The sequence below is a fragment of the Lygodium microphyllum genome, chromosome 25 (genome assembly GCF_053477565.2).
Source record: "Lygodium microphyllum isolate KBCC chromosome 25, Lygodium_microphyllum_v1.1.10, whole genome shotgun sequence".
NCBI lineage: Eukaryota > Viridiplantae > Streptophyta > Polypodiopsida > Schizaeales > Lygodiaceae > Lygodium > Lygodium microphyllum.
In genome coordinates this window covers 36,605,345-36,628,090 of record NC_141159.1, presented here as the reverse complement: position 1 = coordinate 36,628,090, position 22,746 = coordinate 36,605,345, and the positions used below count along the sequence as shown (strand labels likewise).

Here is a 22,746-nt window from a genome sequence, read left to right as displayed (position 1 = left end):
TACTGGCAGTTGCTATTTGACATCTCTCGGTGTTATGCTCATGTATTTTCACTGTCATTTGGCTTTTCTTTGTCATCTTTATGTTGGCTTTGGACCTAGTATTGTTTAGTTGACATTAGATCCAGTTTTGGGACAATTTGCTCTCATTATTGCAGTTCTGAAATTTATTACAACAAGCATTTATTGGTGGACTGAGCAGTATTTTTTATGCTGAAATATCCTGATTTGGTGTACCACACCTAGTACTAAGTGGGCAGCATCTTTTGGCACACTTTTCTCGCCATTTGGAGCTCATTTCAATGGATTTTGGGCATTTTCTACAGTAAAACAACAAGCAGTTTTAGACTGTTTGTGAATTTCCAGCCTGCATTATGGCGTCCTCTGCGACTAATAATGCCATATTTAACATCATAAAGTTGGATGGTACCAACTACTCTTATTGGAAGAGTCAAATTTGGCAGGTCTTGGTGCAAAAATCTCAGATTAAGCCACTTCGGTTGAGCGGGCAGCAACCTGCAACTATGAACAATGACAACTGGCTTGAACTTGATGAGCTATGCAAGTTCACGATTGTATTGTCTCTCACTGAACAGGTACATTATAATGTATTTGAGGAAGCACAAAGTGCATGGGATCTATGGAATAAGATCAAGAATCTTTATGATAAGAAAATTCGGGCGAGTCGGATGTACTGGTTGAAGTAGCTTATGGATCTGCGCATGAAGGATAATGCGACTATGTTTGCTCACTTGAGCCAGTTCCATGCTATACTGAAGAACCTGACTTTGCAGGATATCACCTTTGGAGAGGAATTAACTCCTCTTTTCTTGCTTGGGACTCTGAATGAGTCATGGGATGTATTCCGCACTACCCTATGTGCCTCTAGTGCTACTCTGAAATTGAATGATGTTGAGAGTGCTCTTCTGCAGGAAGAGGTTAATTGCAAAAAGTTGGATGCCTCTCGTGTTTCACATGCTTTGACAATTAGAGGCACGAATGACAGGAATGATCGTGGTCATGGCCGTGGCCGTGACTCACAGAAGGGTCGGTCTAAATCTCGTGGAAAGTCGCGTGGTAAGTTGCGTGGGTGCAACGCTAATGTCACTTGTCATCATTGTGGGAAAAAGGGCCATATCAGACCACAGTGTCATGAGTTGCGCAATGAGATGTGCAAGGATAAGGGGAAAGAGAAAGTGCAGGAGAAGTCCTTTGATCGCAGCATAGTACCTGCGAAGTCTAGTATCAAGATTGAGGAAATTAATGTCATGCAGACCGAGGATTCCGATGGTGGTGATGAGTTCATACTTGCAGCTAGTTCTTCTGATGCCTCACACTTGACTAAGATACCTAGTATGTATGCACAGTGCTGGTGATTCAGGTGTGTCCTTCCATGTCACGCCTTACCGTGAGTGGTTTCACTCTTACCACAGGTCTCTTGATATTGTGGGCTGTGGAGATATTCAGTTGCAGTTTTCCACTGGCAAGTCCTTTTTGCTCAGGGATGTACGTCATGTACATGCACTTACGTGCAGTCTTATATCTGCAGGATAGTTGGATGATGCAGGGTTTCGTGTCTGTTTTGGGGATTCTGCTTGGAAGATTACCAGAGGCAGACTTGTGCTTGCTAGAGGCGCCAAGGCTGGCAGCCTCTATCATCTTATTGTATCTGGGTCTTCTGTAGACCATGTTTTGGCAGTGGGTTCTATCCCACATGTATCACTTTGGCATGCCCGTTTAGGGCATATGTCTTTGAAGGGAATGAAAATGTTATCTGGTTTGCAGTATCTTCCGCCTTTGGACTATGCATGTTTTGACTCGTGTGATCATTGTCTTTATGACAAGCAGAATAGGTGTACGCATAAGAAATCGGATAGGCCATGCATGAGTGAGCCCTTGGCTTTGGTGCATTCGGATATTTGTGGGCCCATGCCGTGTATGTCTATGGGTGGCGCGAAGTACTTTGTTACCTTCATTGATGATTTTTCTAGGAAAGTGTGGGCTTATCCCATAAAGCAAAAGTCCGATGTCTTGGTAGTCTTTCAGCGTTGGCTTCCTCTTGTTGAGAACCAGAGTGGGTATAAGTTGAAATGCCTTAGGACTGACAATGGGGGAGAATATGTCTCACGTGCTTTTGAGCAGTTTTGTGATGACAGGGGTATTAAGCGTCAGTTGAGTGCCCCTTACACCCCACCCCAGAATGGTTTGGCTGAGTGCATGAACAGGACTATTCAAGAGCGTGTCTGCTCTATGCTTAGCCATGCAGGCCTACCACAGAGCTTTTGGGCTGAGGCAGTTAGTACGGCAGTGTATGTCATAAACCGATCGCCTTCTAGTGGATTGGATTTCTAGGTTGCAGAGGAAGTTTGGGCTTGTAAGCCACCCTCTTATGCGCATCTCTGTATCTTTGGATGTGAGGCATTCTGCCATGTGCCCAAGGACAAGAGGAGTAAGTTGGATCCAAAGAACATTAAATGCATCTTTCTTGGTTATGGTGATTCAGGAGAGATGGGCTATCGCCTATGGGATCCGCAGGCGCGGAAAATAGTACGAACCATGATGTAGTCTTCCATGAAGACAAGATGCACAGGCAGCCTGAGAAGGTGGTTGAGATCCACAAAGTGATCTTTCAGGAGGAGCCTAGAGCTTCTGCATAGCTAGTTGGACAGCCTATAGCTGCAGTAGATGCTCATGGTCAGGGTGTTGGACAGGCAGCTAGGCAGGCAGCAGAGCCTGCAGTGAGACAGTATGCTAGAGACAGACGTCCACCTGATAGATTTTGAGCCCTCTATGCATTATGTTTTGGTTACAGATGTAGGAGAGCCTTTCACTTATGATGAGGCTATGCATAGGGGTGACAGTCACTCCTGGGAGAGGGCTATGCAGTCTGAGATCGACTCCTTGCATAAGAATGAGACTTGGGATCTGGTTGCCTTGCCTAAGGGCAAGAAGGCTTTGCCATACAAGTGGGTGTACAAGCTGAAAAGTACCCCTGGACACCCCAAGCCGGCATACAAGGCTAGATTGGTAGCAAAGGGTTTTAAGCAGGAGCATGGTGTAGACTTTGATGAGGTCTTTTCTCTTGTGATTAAGATGACCACCCTACGCTTGGTCTTGGCTTTGGTTGCTCAACTTGACTTAGATCTATATCAGATGGATGTCAAGACGGCTTTCTTACATGGGGACTTGCATGATGAGATCTATATGGAGTAGCCTAAGGGCTTTGCAAAACCTGGCAGGGAGCACCTAGTGTGCAAGTTGAAGAAAAGTCTTTATGGCTTGAAGCAGGCACCTAGGGAATGGTATCATAAGTTTGATGCCTTTATGCAGTCACAGGGCTACAGCAGGAGTGCTATGGATCCGTGTCTTTACACGAAGAAAGCCCGTCATGGTTCATTGCTTATTTTGGTACTCTATGTGGATGATATGCTGATAGCAGGGAAAGCTCATAATGAGCTAGATGCTCTTAAATCTTATCTGAAGAAGAGCTTTGAGATGAAGGATTTGGGACAGGCCTCTCACATACTTGGTATGCGCATTAGATGCCACAGGCATCAGGGGCTCCTCTACTTGTCACAGAGGGAGTATATTCATAAAGTCCTTGAGCGCTTCCGCATGCAGGACCTAAAGCCTATTGGCTGTCCATTGCCTTCTTATGTGAAGGTATCACAGGCCGATTGTCCGCAGACAGATGAACAGAGGGCCAAGATGGCCCAGATCCCTTATGCTTCAGACGTGGGCAGTTTGATGTATGCCATGATAGCCACTCGTCCAGATATTGCCTTTGCAATTGGTGTTGTGGCACGCTATATGGCTACACCTGGCAGGAAACATTGGGATGCCGTGAAGGGTATCATGAGGTACCTGAAGGGCACAACAGATATGTGTATTTGCTATGGCAGCCAAGATACAGGGGTTGTGGGGTACACTGACTCCGATTATGCAGGACATGTAGATAGTAGGAAGTCCACTTCTGGCTATGTATTCACCTATGCTGGAGTTGCTGTCTCTTGGATGTCCAGGGTTCAGAAGTGTACGGCTTTGTCTATCATTGAGGCCGAGTATGTTGCGGCCACTGAGGCTTGCAAGGTGGCCATATGGCTAGGCCGTCTAGTTGCTAACCTTGGGATGGATGCTATACCTACACTGCATTCGGATTCTATGAGTACCATTCAGTTGGCTAAGAATATAGTCTTCCATGCGAAGACGAAACACATTGAGGTGAGGTATCACTTCATACGTGGTGTCGTGGAGGACAAGTCTGTTGACCTTATCAAGATCTCCAGTGACGAGAATCCTGCAGATCTGCTCACGAAAAGCCTCACTACTGAGTGCTTTGCCTTCATCAAGAGATTGATGGGCGTTGGATGACATGTTGCCTTTCCTCATCCCTTGTACCTATGTACAGTTGTACTGTCTTTTTCTTTTCTTTTCTCTCTCACTAGGGCAGATTCTCCTTTAAGTGGGAGGTTGTTGGGGTAAAGGCGCCTCCGCCGTCTCGCCCCGTGTATTACTACACTGACAGTACCCGCCACTGCACACTACAGGTGGCGGGCGCCCGTCACGTCACTTTATTCTTTACATTCATTTTAGTGACTAGTAAATAAAGGAATGCCTGGTCACACATCGTGACTGTTGGAGTTCCCATTTCATGTCTCTCTCTTTCTTTCTCTTGCTCTCCCACCATAGCTCGCGTGCAAGCTTCAATCCTTCTCACCTTTCACACTGGTTCGGGGAAAACCCTACTTCTATGCTTGATTTGGAGTACGCAAGCACTCAAGGCTTAAATCCGTTGGTCCCAAAACAGAACCAAAATGTAGGGGCGAGCTCACACTCAACCGCCTAGACCCACGGATCACTTATTGTTTCATGCGTTTCAAGCCGAGCACTAATGACTATCTCTCACATAACCAACGTGTTATCTCGCTCTATGAGTGTAGTGAGTTTTCCTCCATGCCCAATCGAGTTTCCTCCTCTCTCGAGTACTCCGGTAGCTCCACGATCCAAGTGCAAGCTTCAAGAAAGATCGATCCTCAAGCTCCATGCTCCAAGCTCCATTGCCACGAGAAAGTCAATAGAAGAGAAGAGAAGAGAAGAAGAGAGGAGAAGGTAAAGAGCTTCTCCACCACGGTTCCTCACCCTCCCACACTCACTCCCTTACACTCTCACACTCCCTCTCTTAAGCACAAGATGAAGTAAGCAAGAATAAGAAGAAGAAGAGGAGAAGAGCTCCTTTTAGCCACACACAAGAATGATCTTTTAATTCACTTTTCAACTTTATATATAAAACCCTAAATCCCTTTTGGGTGGTCATCCCCTTATCCTCTTTTTTACATGGTCGGCTGTGGCGTTTTTCCCCATTGTTCTCCTATCTTCCTAGCTTCCTTTCTACTGCCCATCTATCTTTACAATTTGCATGGGTGAGAGTCCAACACTCTTAAAATAAATCATGGTGCACCTTGCGCTCTTTTACAAAAGTATTGACTTGCGCTTTTTCTTGTGCGTCTCTCTCCTTGATTTAGGACTTTTTTGTACTTATTGTGTTTCTAGATTTTTCGTGGCGCACCTTCATCTTCCATTCCACTTTTACATTGGCCTTTTCTTTTTCTTTAGATTTTCTAGATTTTCCACCTTTTTCATTTGAGGGTTAACATGGTTGTCATCCATGTTGATAACCTCATTATTACAGATACACTTGAGAGGGAGATTGCTGAAGTTAAGTATGGTCTTCATAAAGAATTTGTCATAAAGCATATTGGTTTGTTGAGATATTTTTTGGGCATTGAGGTCATTGATATACTTCATGGTATTTGGTTTGTATAAATACAATATTATTTGGAGATTTTGGAGAAGTATGGCATGACAAGATGTAAGCTAGTGGATACTCCCTTAGATCAGAACATCAAAATGATTGATGATGGGAAATATGTGGAAGATGTGACTATGTTTAGAAAGATGGTTGGTAGTCTTATCTACATAACCATTACAAGGCAAGATTTGAGTTATGTTGTTGGACTGAGTAGCCAATTCATGCGAAGACCATGTAAATCACATTTGGATGTAGTGAGGAGAGTTCTAAGGTATGTGAAGAAGATAGTTGGCTGATTTGGATTATTCTATGAGAAGGAAATAAAGCCTACCTTGTTTGGGTATACTAATGCAGATTGGGCATGTAATCTTATGGATAGCGAGATCCACCAGTGGTTATGCATTTTCATTTGGATCACCCCATGGTAAGTTGGAGTAGTAAAAAGCAACCTACAATTGCTTTATCAAGTACAAAAGTTGAGTACCGAGGTATTGCATTAGCAACATGTGAGTAGACATGACTGAGATTGATTTTATGTGACGTGGGGTTTGAAATTGATAGTGGAGTCATCATATATTGTGACAACATTAGTAGCATTATGTTGGAAAAGAACCTAGTCTACCATATTAGGACAAAACACATAGAAGTGCACTATCACTTCATTAGAGAGAAGGTCATTGATGGAGAGGTTGACTTGGTCCATGTCAAAACAAATAACCAAGTTGTTGATAGCTTTACCAAATTATTAGGTAAAGATAAGTTTGAGTATTTCAAGAGTGCACTTGGAGTATTACCTTTGCAAGCTCATTCTGAGCTTGATGGGGAGTGTTGAGAAATAAGGCATGGCATAAGCCTTTATCCTATGGTTGTAGTGTGTAAGTGAGAGACTGTGTGTAAAGTGTCCTAAAGGTCAAAGTATCTATCACTTTGTAAGATACTCAAAAATGTGGATGTTGTGAAGATAGAATGAGAAGAATGATGAAGATGAGAATGAAGAAAGCTTGAGCCCCAAGATCCAGGTCTCAATCACCTTCTGTTGTGCATCTATATCGAATATATAATCTACTTTCACTCCCATGACTGGTAGCATTTCTTGGGATTGCTATGTATGGTATTCTTCATGCTCTAGGGGTGTTTCAAATGCTAAAAAGAAGCAAACGGTAAGGAAGTTGATGTAATGGGCAAGACAGAATGGAAGGAATCAAAGATTATAGGACTCAATAAGGTGTTAAGGACCAAATAACATTTTGTCCAATATTTTTTCTCAAAGATTTGAATGGAGGACTTCTTTTCATTCTTAAGGTGAGTTATCGTTGCAATTCTAGAAAATAACCTTCTCCAATTCCCATGGCCTTCATTTCCAATGGGAAGGTTGGCAACAACAAAACGACAAATTTTGGAGGCTTTTGCATGAACTCATTGATAGCTATGCACACAGGCTTGATGATAAGACATAGAGTTGACTGAAATTAAATTGCATAACCTTATGCTTATAGAATATGTTTATCATCAACAACCAACACGAAAGGAGGATGCATTGTCCATTGTCATTCATCACATTAGCTCCATCCTAGTCTATTGGAAAAGCGTCATCAATAAAAACACCTTAGCTTAAAAAGCCAAGTGAAGCTTTACATCTTAGCCTCAAATTGACTAATGGTGGGTTATATAAAGGCAAGTCCACTCATCCTCACAATATGATCAAGGAGTGATATAGTGAGGAGTGCCAATAGCTATGATAAAGGACTAGAGGAACAATGAGAGTGTGAGCCAATGGTAGGAGCAAAGCATGCATCAATTAGGAACCATAGCCAATAGAAGATGACATGGAAAGAGTATCAAATTAGAAACCAACGAAGAGAAGTTGACACCTCGATAAAATACAAAATTGTGTCACATCAAGCGGGGAAACCTGGAACTGAGAGACATATCAGGCTCATGTGCTACAATTGGGTGTTACAAGGCAGAGTTGAAGAAGAACACTATGGAGTCGATTGACCATAAGGAGATGATGATGATGATGATGATGATGTCTAGTCTCTATGGTTTGAATGAGAGGCGAGCATGTGCAACAATGTTAAGAAGACGGGTTCAAACTATCAGAAGATCTTCTCAATCGAGGATTTTTTTGGGCTGCATTCAAAACTTAAGGTGTTTTGCGGAGGGCCAAGAGAGGGCCAAGAAGACTATTTGAAGAGTTGAGGGTGAGTGGACCTGAAGAAGCCTACAAGAGATAATAGGAGAATTTGATGAAGTGGAGACATTAATGCATGAATTGATTGGCAATATTATAAGAGATAACAAGACCTTATATCTACCTTGAGCTAGGTTGGGGGTCAATGACTCTAAGCCTAGAAAGGGTAATTCCGTTTAGTTTTGCTAATTCTCATGTTTCTCAGTTTTGTTGATTCTCATGTTGATGTTAATTGCCTGTGAGCCTTGGGTTCACAACATTATTCTTTGTTATGTTCTTTCAGGGTGTGATCCGAGTGGAATATGAGAATTTCTTTTTTTATATAGCCCTTGAAATTGTAGCCCTTTGTGACCCATATCACAATGGCATAATTGACATCAATTTTTTTCTTCAATATTTGTAAAGGATGCACTTTATGTACCCCACTTCACTAGGATTTGTGAGCTATGATATTGGATGGAGAACATATCAAACTCTTTGTATTTCCTCAAGTATGACGAGTATACATCAAGCTTCTCTAGTGAAAGGATTTGCTATTTGTTTATTGGCATTCTTCATATTGATGTGTTGTTGAGAGATCTTTGCTATATAACTCTTTATTTCTTCAAATTTGTTTCTCATAATATGTTTATGATTTGTGTGTATGAGAGAGCGAGAGACAGGGAGAGAGGGAGGGAGGGAGTGTGTGTGTCTGCACACACATACAAAGTTGCAAAATTTTCATACCTAACTTAGTTTTAAGGTCCATACCAATACAAAATCATGATGTGTGTGCAAAATGTCATACTTCCCTTACCATGGATCCAACTTGAGCATCATTATGTTTTCCATATTATAGTATTGAAATGAAATGGGATAGTGCTGATGTGGATACAACTCTTGGACCTATTTCATCATCTTCAACTCACAATCTAGCATGTATAAAAGTTGGAAGGCTTGTGAGACACTCTCTCACCGTGTATTGTAACAGTCCCAAGTCTTTAAAAGACGATTGAACGAACTTAACACAGACTTCATGTTGACACTTCCCTTTGCAATGGTATCGATCAATGCTTAAACTCTTCTACTTTTACATGTTAAGATTAGGCTTCAAATACCAGCCTTGCAACACTTGGCAACTAAGTTAAGTACTTGTTCGCCTTTTAACATGTTATACATCCACGTGTCCGTGTGCCAGTACGTCTCTCATGTATCCTTCCGCCCGCCGATGGTTATTAAACAGAAAGGTACGGCGCAAACCAACTAGCTCAGGTAAGATGTTGAATGAGCTGCTTACAATGAAAAACACATTCTCGGGCCGAGTCCGATTGCCCACGTCTCGTTTCAGCCACTAGTAATAAAGACAATCCACGATCAGCCATTATTTGGTCCTGGGCCATAGTCGGCCAGAGCTCTGACCTGTATCATGATCAGCACAATCGTAAGAATCAAAACGCCATTATCGATTCTGATTAGCTCATGCGCCGGCCCGTGTTATTTCTCTTTCCCAACTATTAAGAAATCGAAAGCAACAGGAAAGTAGGTAACAGACCTGGGCAGTGAAGGGCGAATCAGAAACATCAGCTGCTTCATGAGTAATTATATGCACGGCCGATGGAGAGGATGCCTGATCCGTCCCTGCGCCGTAAGATCCATCGATGATTAGTATGCACACGTAAAACAATCGATGAAGAAGAGTGAAACTGAGAAAGAAACTGGGACGACTGCCCACCTCCTCCGGAGATCAGTAGAGGTTGAATATCATGATGATCGGGGACAGCTGCGCCCGAGCTAACGTTCGCAAAGAGAACTAACAGTATTAACGGCGCTGCAGTATCTACCGTCATTAACTGCCGGCGAGGTCTAATGCAGCACGAGAAGCATTGAATCAACCAAGGGCCGAGGTTTAACGTCAGGAGGTGTCGTGATGACTATGATAACTTTGCGCCATTTGTATGTATTATCAGTAAGCAATCGTTCGCTTCTCTCTATAATCCTCAAACAGTCACTCAGATCAATTTCCAAATATCAGCGCAAGTTTCTTTGCATTCAGTATCTTATATTCAAGTCATTGCCAACACAGCAAAATGTATAAAGTCCATGTCCACTCTTTTTCTAAGCCCATGAAAAATTTCCCTTTTGATAATGCATATGTATAAATCCAAAACATTTGAAAATCAAATTTTCCCTTTTGAAAATGCATATGTTGACTTACAATATTACAAGAAGATGAAGAGAAGATGCGCTCAAGCCTCAAAGTCTTCAAAAGCCTCCCGGGTCTACAATGAGAAGGATTCCCAGACAAATCAATAAAATTAATTATTTATCATACATACCTTGCAAATTAGATACCTTGCAAATTGGATAGATTCTTGAGCTCATTACAAAGTAAGTTGGACAAGTTTGTAGCGCAGGGGCGTCTCCCTAACACATCACATAATGTTTGGATTCCAAAAAGTATATGCACGAAGAAAATTCACTCACCCTCAACCCTCCAACCAAATGTCCACTCTCAAATTTAAGGAAATGGGGACATGAAGTCACAGTTCTTTGTTGTGAGTCAATTGTCAAAACCAATTCATTCTTCCTTTTCCAAGGGCTTCAATCATATTCCACAAAAAGGTTTATTTTGTATTAGAAAATCTTTAATTATACAATAAACTATGGGGGTTGCATTGACATAAATGGAAATTCATATCATGTTGTTAATGTCCGTTTACCATTGTCCACTTCATTAATCTTGAGAAAACAATTTTAATAAAATGTAATCTAGTTGTTCGGTTGGTTTGAGAACAAGAGGTTCTTTGTTTCAAGGAACCTCTAGCTTCCTCCAATTTACTCTACAACATCCCCTATAATAATATGATGTGGAGCCATTGATTTATAATTATTTTGTATTTATTTCAATGTTAATTTAGATATACATCTAGTATGTTATGTACTCTCGACATATATATATATATATATATATATGCTATAATATAGATTTAAAGAGTCTAAGTAGGGTAATAGCCAAAGCACCATCTTTAACATCATTTTAGGTGGCAACTATAGAAGCCTTTCCAAATCAACCATATATTTTATTTATTTCAAAATCATTAGACAAGTATGATCGAACTTGTTCCCCACATGGGACAAGCTATATTTTTAAGTGCAAATTAAAAAAAAGGATAGGATTTGAACCCTCAACTAATGGGAACTTAACATAAAGAACCATGTTCGGAGTGTGAGGAGAATCTCTCTCTCTCTCTCTCTCTCTCTCTCTCTCTCTCATACAATGATGGAGTGATTGATTGAAGAAAATCCAACTTGCACTTTGCGCCCCTCCAACCAATTGACCTATTGCTTGTTCACATCTCTCTTTTTTTTCTTCAAAATTTTACACATTTCCACCATTGCTATTTTTCTTTTATAAATAAAGGTAATTGCGTATGAATTTTTACTAATGGAAAGACATTATGTAGATTGGTTTTGGACGTAGCAAGCAATGACAAGTGCCGATTGAAATTCGCCAAGACCATGTGCTCAAATTTTTATCACTAAAAGTGTTATAAATCTATTAAGGATTCAAAAGCAAGGAAAACCTAAATGGAAATTTAGGTGATGTCCTAGTTTTTTTAGGTTTTTAATATCGAATAGCAAGGCTCTCTTTGCACTAAGTAGAATGATACTCTAAAACATATTTCAAGACTTGTTTAATTTCTATTAGGCATGCAATCATACAACTTCATGAATACGCTAGTCTACATCTTGTTTAAGTTGCTGGGGTAATTTATATTATATTCAAGTCATTATTGACTAAAGCCAACACAAAAAAATGTATATATTCCATGTCCACTCTTTTTCTAAGCCCATGATAGACAAATTCAAAACATTTGGAAAGCAAAGTCTCCCTTTTCAAAATGCATATGTTGACTTACAATTTTACAAGAAGATGAAGAGAAGATGCGCTCAAAGTCTTCAAAAGCCTCTTGGGTCTACAATGAGAAGGATTTCCATACAAATCAATTAAATTAATTATTTCTCATACATGCCTTGCAAATTGGATAGATTGTTGAGCTCATTACAACCTAAGTTAGACAAGATTGTAGCACATGGGCACCTCCTTGACACATCACATAATGTTCGGATTCCAAAAAGTATATGCAAGAAGAAATTTTGCTCACCCTCAACCCTCCAACCAAATGCCCACTCTCAAATTTAAGGAAATGGGGACATGAAGTTACACTTCTTTGTTGCCTGTCAATTGTCAAATTAACCAATTCGTTCTTCCTTTTCCAAGGGTTTCAATCATATTCCACATAAAGGTTTATTTTGTATTAGAAAATCTTGAATTATACAATAAACTATGGGGGTTGCATTGACATAAATGGAAATTCATATCATGTTGTTAATGTCCGTTTAGCATTGTCCACTTCATAAAGCTTGAGAAAACAATTAATAAAATGTAAACTAGTTGTTTGGTTGGTTTGAGAACAAGAGGTTCTTTGTTTCAAGGAACCTCTAGCTTCCTCCAATTTACTCTACAACATTCCCTAGAATAATATGATGTGGAGCCATTGATTTATAGTTATTTTGTATTTATTTTAATGTTAATTTGGATCTATATCTAGTATGTTATGTCTCGGCATATATATCTATATATATCTATGCTATACTATAGATCTAAAGAGTTTGAGTAGGGTAATACCCAAAACACCATCTTTAACATCATTTTAGGTGGCAACTATAGAAGCCTTTCCAAATCAACCAAATATTTTATTTATTTCAAAATCATTAGACAAGTATGATCAGACTTTTTTTCCACATGGGAGAAGCCATATTTTTGTAATTAAAAAAAATAGATAGGATTTGAAGCCTCAAATAATGGGAGCGTAACATAAAGAACCATGTTTGGATTGTGAAGAGACTCTCTCTCTCTCTCTCTCTCTCTCTCTCTCTCTCTCTCTCTCTCTCTCTCTCATACAATGATGGTGTGATTGATTGAAGAAAATCCAACTTGCACTTCATACAATGATGGTGTGATTGATTGAAGAAAATCCAACTTGCACTTTGCACCCCTCCAACCAATTGACCTATTGCTTGTTCACATCTCTCTTTTTTTTCTTCAAATTCTTACACATTTCCACCATTACTTATATTTTTCTTTTATAAATTAAGGCAATTGCGTATAAATTTCTAGTAATGGAAAGACATTATATAGATTGGTTTTAGACATAGCGAGCAATGACAAGTGCTACTTGAAATTTCATGTCTCCTATCCAAGATTAGGACACCCTTAACTAAGAAAATAAGAAGCCCAAAGTGGAACCGAGTGAGCATCAACTATAAAATTTAGCCATGCAACTAATAATGTTGTAGTTATTTGGTATGTGACTAGATGATACACATAAGAACATGGCTAAATTATACAAAAATGCCAAGACCATATGATCAAATTTTTATCACCTAAAGTGTTATAAATCTATTAGGATTTAAAAGCTAGGAAAACTTAAATGAAAAGTTAGGTGATATCCTAGTTTTTTTAGGTTTTTAATATCAAATAGAAAGGCTCTCTTTGCACTAAGTAGAATGATACTCTAAAACCTATTTCAAGACTTGTTTAACTTCTATTAGGCAGGCAATCATATAACTTCATGAATACGCTATTCTACATCTTGTTTAAGTTGTTGGGGTAGTTAAAAGCCATGAAAAAAGTATCATTTTGATGCACTTTCAAAGGATGGCATATTTTGCATGTAGCATCATATGACAAATACAAGGGTGTCATGGCTATGAACCTTTCAACCCTAGAAAGGCTTACATTAGTCAAGATAATCTGATGTCAGGAGGCATATTTCACGGTGGATTCCGTGAGTGAGAGCGGAATTTAGGTGACGGGAAGTGCTTAAAAATAGCTAAAAATTATGAATATCAAGGGAAAAATATTCACTGTCAAAGGCGGCGGCTCGATCTAGGACGATTTTAAGCGCCAAAGTGCTTTAAATGCGCCCGAGCGACACTTGTTGATTTTTCATAATTTTTCAGACAGTCGTGTGGGTTGACACGAGCTACTGGCCAATGCGGGATGCTAAGCCGGACGCCCAGGATTTTTCAGAGCTCGATTCCGAGTCCGGACGGGGAAATGGCCAAGAAACCGGTCAAGATGCGAAGGGGTGGACAAAATTTGACCAAAATGAGTAAGTGACTCTTGGGAGCCCAAGATTAAAAGTCACATGAAATGTTAGATGCAAATCGTGGTGAGAGAAAGGAGGAGGAGATGGCGCCATCACGTCTGAAAAATGCGCCCTCAATGTTGATCATGCATCATGGTTGCTGCAAACAACCCCCCCCAATCATCATTGCCCCTCATTTCCCTCTGTATGTAGACTCTATCGCCGCCCTTCGCTCGCGCAATGATGCCCTCTTTGGAGAATTCTGATTTCAGTCTTTCTCTCTCCTCCCTCTCTCTCTTCTAAAGGCAAGTTCATGTGGGGAGAAGAAGGAAGAAGAAAGAATGGTGGAGGCTTGTCCGGCATGGATCGGATTGCTCCACGGGCTGAGAATGGTGATTTGTGATGTTGCTGGACATGAAGTGTTGCTGTTTTCCAAATCTACAGCCATGGACACAAAACCCGAAACACGCAAATAAGCGGTAATTTAAAATTTTCAAAGGAAATTTGAGTTTTTATGGCTTTTGATGGATGAAATGGTGTTCATGTGGGATAATAATTGTTCATGATACTGTTTTCTATGAGTTCTTGCTGGTCATGATCAAAAAATCAGAAAAATATGCATTTTGTGGTTCAAAATAATATGCTAAAACACGTAAAACATGAAAAAACAAGGGAAAATGAGGGTTTTTGGCATAAAAATGGAAAAATGGATAGGAACATCAACTAAAATTTCATTTTTTCGCAAGAAGGAACTAAGGGCCACAACCCATAACCTGTTTTGAATTTCAGCAATTAAATAATGCAGGAAAATAAGGGAAAATAGGGAAAAACCATGAAAAATAGGGGAAAAATGCATTTTGGGTTCCGAAAAATAAGGATAAATAAGAGCAATGTTTGTGAATGTTTGTGGGGACTGAAGCATGAGGATTTGCCTCAGTTCAACCCCGCCTTCTTGTTCTAGTGTGTCTTTTTCTAGTTTTTTTCACATAAAATGATGTCAAAATACCCTATAAACCTATCCAACGATGCAATATTTAAACGGAGAAGGGTAGAGAAGTTGAAATATGTCTAAATGCCGTGTGAGATGATGGGAAAGTTGCTGATTTCTATGCATAGCATTTAGGACGGATGATAATTAAGGTTAAGATCTTAGTAGCACGAGGATCACCTCGGTGCTAAGCCCATGCAACGAAGCACGAACGGTAGTTGGAAACCATTAAAAGAATTTTTTGCACTTGTGCACGATACTGTTTTGCTAAATGTTTGAGCATTAGACATCCACCAAATGCATGGAGCATGAAAAGAATTTAAGAGTATCGGTGATCAGCTCCTGGACATGCATTGCAATTGGTTTATTAGGACATGACCTACGATGAGAGGCAGTGAGGTACCCATGCTGTAGGCTAGTCGTGGGGTCCTAAAGGGGAAATCAAGTAAGGACAATGGTACATTCCTGGACACGTTTATTTGGTACCTTGAGCGACGTTTGTGCGAAATGTCTAAATGTTGAGCGACGCATCGAGGGGCCAATCCCCAAGGTGTAGGAGAGTCGCAGAGGGTTGACGGCATTCAGCCGTAGGAGGAACCCCATGTGTATGTGATTCGAGCCTATTTGGCTATGTGAAAGGGACTCCCTCTGAGGAGTAATATTGGGTTAGGATCAGTTGGACTACAACGTATTACAAATGCAATGTTTAGGAAGGCAGAGATTTTGATAGACGCTCCTGGCCGCGAGGCCGAGGGGTTGTCTTGTGCGTAGTGACGAGGTCCGGCTAGTGCATGGGCCAGTGCCGGCCCGTTTTTAGGTCCATCTGTGGTGCGTCTGCCGGGAGCCGCTTAAAAGTGGCGGTTCTCGAATCCTGGTTGTTTAAGGACCAACTATCAGTTTATGCCAAAGGATATTGAGATTGATCCGTTATTTATTAATAAGCATCGTCTAGCAGAAATCCAAAAACAAGAAAGAGACGAAAGAGCTAGGCGACGTGCTGAAATTTTTAGGAGATATTCCCCTAAGCGTAGCGGTGCTGAACCCTTACGAGGGAGTGGATCTAGTGGTCTTAGGACCACAAGCAGTAAGTTAGGAGAAGGTGGAAGCTCTAGTGCTCTCCTTCCTTCTATAAGCCAGTACACGTTAATTGCGGGAGGTGTAACCCCACCGTCCCCTATTCCTGGTGCAAATCCAATTCTCGTCATGGCGCAGCCTATTGCAATTCCAGCAGGAACGACGAATTTGCCGGCTCTAGGTTACCCACTACCCATTTTTAATGGGCTAGTTGAGGAAGATGCGGAACTCCACATTAGGGAGTTTCAAAAGCTGATGTTTAACTGTCGCATTCAAGAAGAAGGACATTTAATGATGTTCTTCAATATGACTCTCAAAGGAAGAGCCGCTATATGGTATCATGGTTTAGAAGCCGGAACCATATTGAACATTGATGCATTTTATGGAGCTTTTCGAAGGGAGTTTGCCCCTGAAAGGGGTGGGCAATATTGGTTGCGTGTACTCAACGTGACCCGTCAAGAACCACACGAGGATATTCGTGCTTATGTGAAGAAGATAAAAGAGGTTTTCCGTAAGTTGGACACCTCTATTCCTATCCCCGCAGCTACCCAATTGCAATATTTCCTTCATGGTTTGGACTTTAATATCCAATTGCAGTTGAGTAGTGTCCCCTTGGGGGATATAGATACTGCCATTACACGAGCACAAGAGGTGGAATCCCGACTACAAGCAGCGTATGCTTCTCGAGGCAATTCGAATATGGGTTTAGTATTGGGAAACAATATGGCAATGGCCAATGGCAGTAGTGGCCAAGGGATAGCGATGGCTAACCCTAATGGGAGAGGGAACATGATACAGAATGTCCCTTTATTACCAGCCCCCCCTAGCATGTCGATGCCTACGGGTAGTCAAATGGCTCCAAGTAGTGGAGGCCAGGCGGTCAATTCTAACACCATGCCTGTAGCTCAACAGCCTGTGCCTAATCGAATTGTTAGGCCAATTGAACGACATGGTAATGACCAAGGCTATGAGTCGAGTTCTTCCAATGTTCTTGGCGAGGTTAAGGACATGATGAAGCATTATACTGACATGATTACGGAGCAATATCGACAAATAGCCGTTGATGTCAACTTCCTTAAAAAACAACAAAATTTGATAGGAAGTAGATACCTAGAGGAGGGTGCACCTTCGAGGTTTAGTTGCAAATGGTGTGGCGGGCAGCATTATCCAAGGAATTGCCCAAATGTTAAGTGCGACATTTGTGGAAAATCTGGCCATCTAGCAGCTACTTGCTGGAGTAAGATCAGTTCTCTCCAGCGTGGTAGTCGGCAACCAGGGCCTGTTAATCATTGTGCCCAAGGAAATGACTCCCAGCCAGAAAATCGGCCTAAACAAATACTTCAACGACCAAAGACTACAGTGGAAGAGCTACCAAGTGGTAGTGGGGTTAGTTTGATTGAGGCTGTACGCGTTAACGATGCTGAAACCTCTAATCTACGAGCTGTCCTTACAAGAGGTAAAAAGGGTAGAGAAGCCGACAAGGATAAGCCTGTCGACGGGAACCCTAAACAAGGTGACAAAGGAACGCAAGTTTTGGATCCTGCCCTAGAAGGGGGACCTTTGAAGCCCGTAGAGGGTAAAGCCGATACGGAACCACCAAAGAAGAAGGTGAAAGTTAAGAAAGAGGCAATAAAGCCAGTTCAGCGACCTAAAGAGCGGATGGTTTGGCGTGAAAAGCGAGCTCTATCGAACTATCATGAATTCGATTTGGCAAGCTCTCTTTGCGAAGTCAAGCCGGATGTGAACCTCTTACAGCTTATTAAGCTTTCCCCAGGAGTGCGTAAGGAATTTAGAAAGATCCTACGTACCGGGTATATTGTAGAACCTTTGGGTATTGCGCGAGTTGGTGATGACTGGTTTGAGCATGCTGAGAAGCATTGCCCAAGGGTTGCAGCCTATGTCGATGGGATATTAGTAGATTATGCCATTGTCGACACAGGATCATCTGTTAACATTATGAGTTCTGAACTGATGGAAAGGTTGGGTCTTGCGATTCAGAAAGATACTTCCACAATTCTCAGAATGGCAGATGACAGTTTGAGACAGCCGGAAGGCTGCATTACTAAGGTCCATGTCACTGTTGCAAATGTAGAATGCCTGTTGGACTTTAGGGTGATTCGTTTTGCAGGGCGGCCAAGTTACCAAGTATTACTCGGATGACCTTGGATCTTGCAAGCAGATTGCCAAGTGGATATACCCGCCGGTCGATTGATATTCGGCAGAGGTGCCCAGCGTGTGGTGGTTGATGCTTATCCTGAGTCCCCGCAGAGTGAGAGAGCTCCTCTATCTTCTACAGAATTGGAGACATTAGAAGATTTATCTGCTAGTGAGACATCATCGAGTGATGAGTCCAAAGAGGGATCCACCACGGAGGACATCTATCAGGTCACTTTGAACGAGCCGATAGAGGGCCAAGATCGTATAAGAGATGCAGATGTTATCGAGCTAGACCTTGGTACGCTTGATGATTCGCGGCCAATCAAATTAGGCTCTATGCTCAGCACAACAGAAAGGGAGGACTATGTGGCCTTGATCCAGGAATTCCGTGATATCTTTGCCTGGAGTTATGATGAGTTGAGAGGCATTCCTCCCAGCCTTGCTGTTCATACAATTCCGTTGAAAGAGGGCAGTCGTCCTGTACGACAGAAAGTAAGGCGTATGCCTTTCGAATTGAGGGACGGGCTGTTTGAAGAGTTACAGAAGCTTCGAAAAGCGGGTTTGATTTTTCCTGTGCAACACACGGAATGGTGTTCGCCAGTTGTGATTAGAAAGAAGAATAATAATCAAATCCGTTTATGTGTAGACTTTAGAGAGCTGAATAAGCAGACAGTTAAGGACTACTACCCATTACCATTTATTGACCAGATTTTGGATCAATTAGCGGGTAGGGAGATATATTCATTTATTGATTGCTTTGCAGGATATAACCAAATGGCAATTGCAGAAGAGGACAAGTTGAAAACAACTTTCATTACCGTATTTGGTACTTTTGCGTACCATGTGATGGCCTTTGGTTTATGCAATGCGCCTGGTTCGTGGCAACGAACAGCCGATAAGACATTCGGTGACATATCCCCTGAAGAGTTGAGGGTGTTTATTGATGACTTAGGGGCCGCCACCGTGAGAGAAAGGCAGTTGATCATTTTGAGAAAATGCTTTGAGCGCTGTAGACAATTTTGCATCGCCCTAAACCCACGGAAGTGTGCTTTTGGAGTACCTTATGGGCTATTGCTGGGCCATGTGGTCAGTTCGGTAGGAATTGCGACAGACCCCGAGAAGGTCAAAGTTATAGTTGCCATGGATCCACCACGCACTCCGAAAGAAGTTCATAGCTTTCTATCTTCGGTTGGTTACTACCGTAGATTCATTAACGCCTTAGCAGAAAGAACGTTGCCACTTACAAATTTATTGTCCTTTAGCTGTTCATTTGTATGGGGTGACCCTTGTAAGGTAGCATTCGAGGATGTGAAACAAGAGCTAGCAAGAGCGCCCGTTTTAAAAGCACCTAAAAGAGGTGAGGTGTTCTATATATTCTCAGCAGCCACCATGTATAGTATCAGCTGTTGTTTAGCCCAAATTTGGGAAGAGAAGTGGTACCACTCGATTGCTTTTGCTAGTCGGAAGCTAGGGGTATCCGAAATCAATTACACCTACATGGAGAAGCTGTGTCTAGCGATGGTCTTTGGGACCAAGAAATTTAGGCATTACATTCTTTATGAGAAAGTCATACTTTATACGAAGGCGGAGGGACTTCAACTATTGATGAATAAGCTACAGCCGCCTGACCATCTAGCGAAGTGGTTAATCACTTTGCAGGAATTTGATTATGAAATCAAGAGTAAGCCACCAAGGTTGCAAGGCATCGTGGAATGTCTAGTGGACTTTGGGAAGCCGAAAGAATCTGTGGCTGAAGGTAGTGACATCGAGATGATATTTAAAATAGATACGGCATCTATTCCCTCCTGGTATGCTGCAATAACGCATTATTTATCAACGGGGGAGGCGGGATCCGAGTTATCTAAGGCTGAGAAAAGGAAAATTAAGCAGCAAGCGTTAAAGTTTGCATTGATCGCAGGTACATTATATCGGCAAGGGGTTGATGACATCTATCGCCGGTGTGTGATGCCTGACGAGGTGCCATTCATTTTGGAAGAGTGCCATGATTCTGCTTGCGGTGGCCATTTTGCTGGACGGCTTACAGCACAGAAGGCTTTAAGAGCAGGTTATTGGTGGCCTGCCATCTTCCAGGATGCGTTTGCGTATGTTAAGAGATGCGATATTTGCCAACGACATGATAGTCGAGAGAATAGGAAACGACCACTCACCCCTATTATGGCGATACTTCCATTTGAGAAGTGGGGAATAGACTTTGTGGGTCCTATTACTCCGTCATCGACTACGCAAAAGCGGTACATCATTGTAGCAACTGACTACTTCACAAAGTGGTCAGAAGCACGTGCAACAAGGAAAGATGATGCTAAAGAAACTGCTAGTTTCCTTTTAGAGCAGATAATATGCCGGTTTGGTCCGCCGAAAGAATTAGTGTCGGACCGCGGAACTCATTTCCTGAATAAGGTGATCAAAGGTTTGACAGAGTTGTGGAACATCAAGCATAACAAGACAACCCCATATAATCCGCAAGCCAATGGGCAAGTCGAAAGTACCAACAAGCAGCTTGTAGGCATCCTGTCCAAAATTGTGTCGGAAAAGAAACGGGATTGGGATAAAAAGTTATACGTGGCAGTGTGGGCCTATAATACGACTTTCAAACGAGCCACTGGGCATACCCCGTTCAAGTTAGTATATGGGGAGGAGTGTGTCTTGCCTTTAGAGATTGAGCTGCCGACTATTCGGTTTGCCATCAATCATTCTTTGACTGATGAAGACGCACTTTTTGAGCGCTTGACGACGCTGGCACATTTAGATGAGCTTAAGTTGCAGAGCTTATTGCACCAAGAAGTGGCGAAGCGCCGAATGAAGAAGCTACACGACCTCAAGGCCAAGAACTACACCTTCAAGAAAGGACAGCTTGTTCTGTATTATGACGCACGACGTGAATTATTCCCAGGCAAGCTAGAACCCAAATGGGATGGGCCTTATAAGATCGTTAGGATAGGAAAGAATAAATCTACAGTGTTGTTAGCTGACCTTGAAGGGATAGAATTTAAAAATAAGGTTAATCTTAATAAGATTAAACCTTATTACTTCTGATTGCACTAATGCTATGACTGCCTTGCAGGTCTAGGCAAGATCGATCAAACATCTGCCAGGAAATCGTGATAGAGGTTGACGGGTCGTCTGATCCCTTATTTAGAACACCCATATTTGGAACAGAGGTATCATCAGGGAAAGCTCATTTGGTGGAGCAAAGGATACAAGGTGATTGAGCAAGAAGGCGGGACATTTATTTGGGAGATCAAGGTCTTCTGCCATCACTGCCTACAAATTTTGACGAGCATCCCTGTTGAATTCAATGATGATGGAGGGATGGAGCCTACAGTCCACCCATTGAATATGCTGAATTTCGATTACCATAATTACGCGTAGAGTCCAGGATGGCAGGATATGTAAACCCTTTATGGACGTACACCTTGTACTTTGATGGGGCGTCCAGGGGTGTATGCAAAAAAGGAAGTGTAGGAGTTGTCATCCGAGACCCCCGACGACGCATTGTCATGAAGTTAGCTGCTTATCTCGGGGCGAATTTTACTAATAATATGGCCGAATACAAAGCCCTGATCATGGGTTTGAATATTGCAAAGAAGGGTGGTATCCGCCAATTGTTGGTGAAAGGGAACTCTCAGTTGGTTTTAAATCAACTCAATGGGACGTACATGGTACGGAACCCGATCCTTTGTATGTACCATCACACTGCCATAGCCCTGCTAGACGAATTCGATAGAGTGTCTTTTCAGCTCATTCCACGGAATTGGAATCAGTTTGCCGATTCATTGGCTAATCTTGCGTATGAAGAGGACCTCTTCTTTAATTGTGGCCCTTGTCCCGATATATCTATTGATGGTGAGACAGGACCTGGTCGTTTGTGGGGTATGCTTTCTGAACATGCCCTCTTTGGCAGACGATGGTTGATTTGGGTGATGCAGAGGGTAAGCAAGACTCATCTGCCTTTATTATCTCGGACCCACAGACTGATTCGACGACATGTGATGCGAACACCTCTTGCGATATACGCAGGAGGGATAGGTCATAATTTAATGCACCTAGTTTAGGGCTACAAGCCCTGTTTCCCTGGGAATAGTATGCTTTGATGTCTATCATGGTTGTTTCCAGGTGGATGTTCTGCATAGTATTGTGTGATTTCATTAGGCCAAGAGGGCCATTTCCCTGTCTAGTGCGGGTGCGTTTAATCGGGGTTTTGTTTTAAGTGTTGTGCTGGACAGGTTTCATGGTTCGTGGAATTTGGTGGAGCCTGGAGGAGCCTTTGCTGCGATGGAAGCTTCTTGTGGCCAATCCAGGTGATACCTCTCCTTTACGAGTACCTTTCTTTCCTGTTATATGTGTATTTGTACTTGTTGAGGGGATACTTTTT

General features: G+C 41.9%; 1 long non-coding RNA gene across 1 annotated transcript; it reads right to left on the bottom strand.

The window, feature by feature from the left end:
• Positions 1–9,064: 9,064 nt before the first annotated feature.
• LOC148014094 (uncharacterized) lies at positions 9,065–9,992 on the bottom strand. The gene is made up of 3 exons (XR_015688760.1): positions 9,712–9,992; positions 9,532–9,617; positions 9,065–9,398 (listed from the first exon to the last, which is right to left on the bottom strand). It is a non-coding gene; the product is annotated as an uncharacterized LOC148014094 (long non-coding RNA).
• Positions 9,993–22,746: the final 12,754 nt, after the last annotated feature.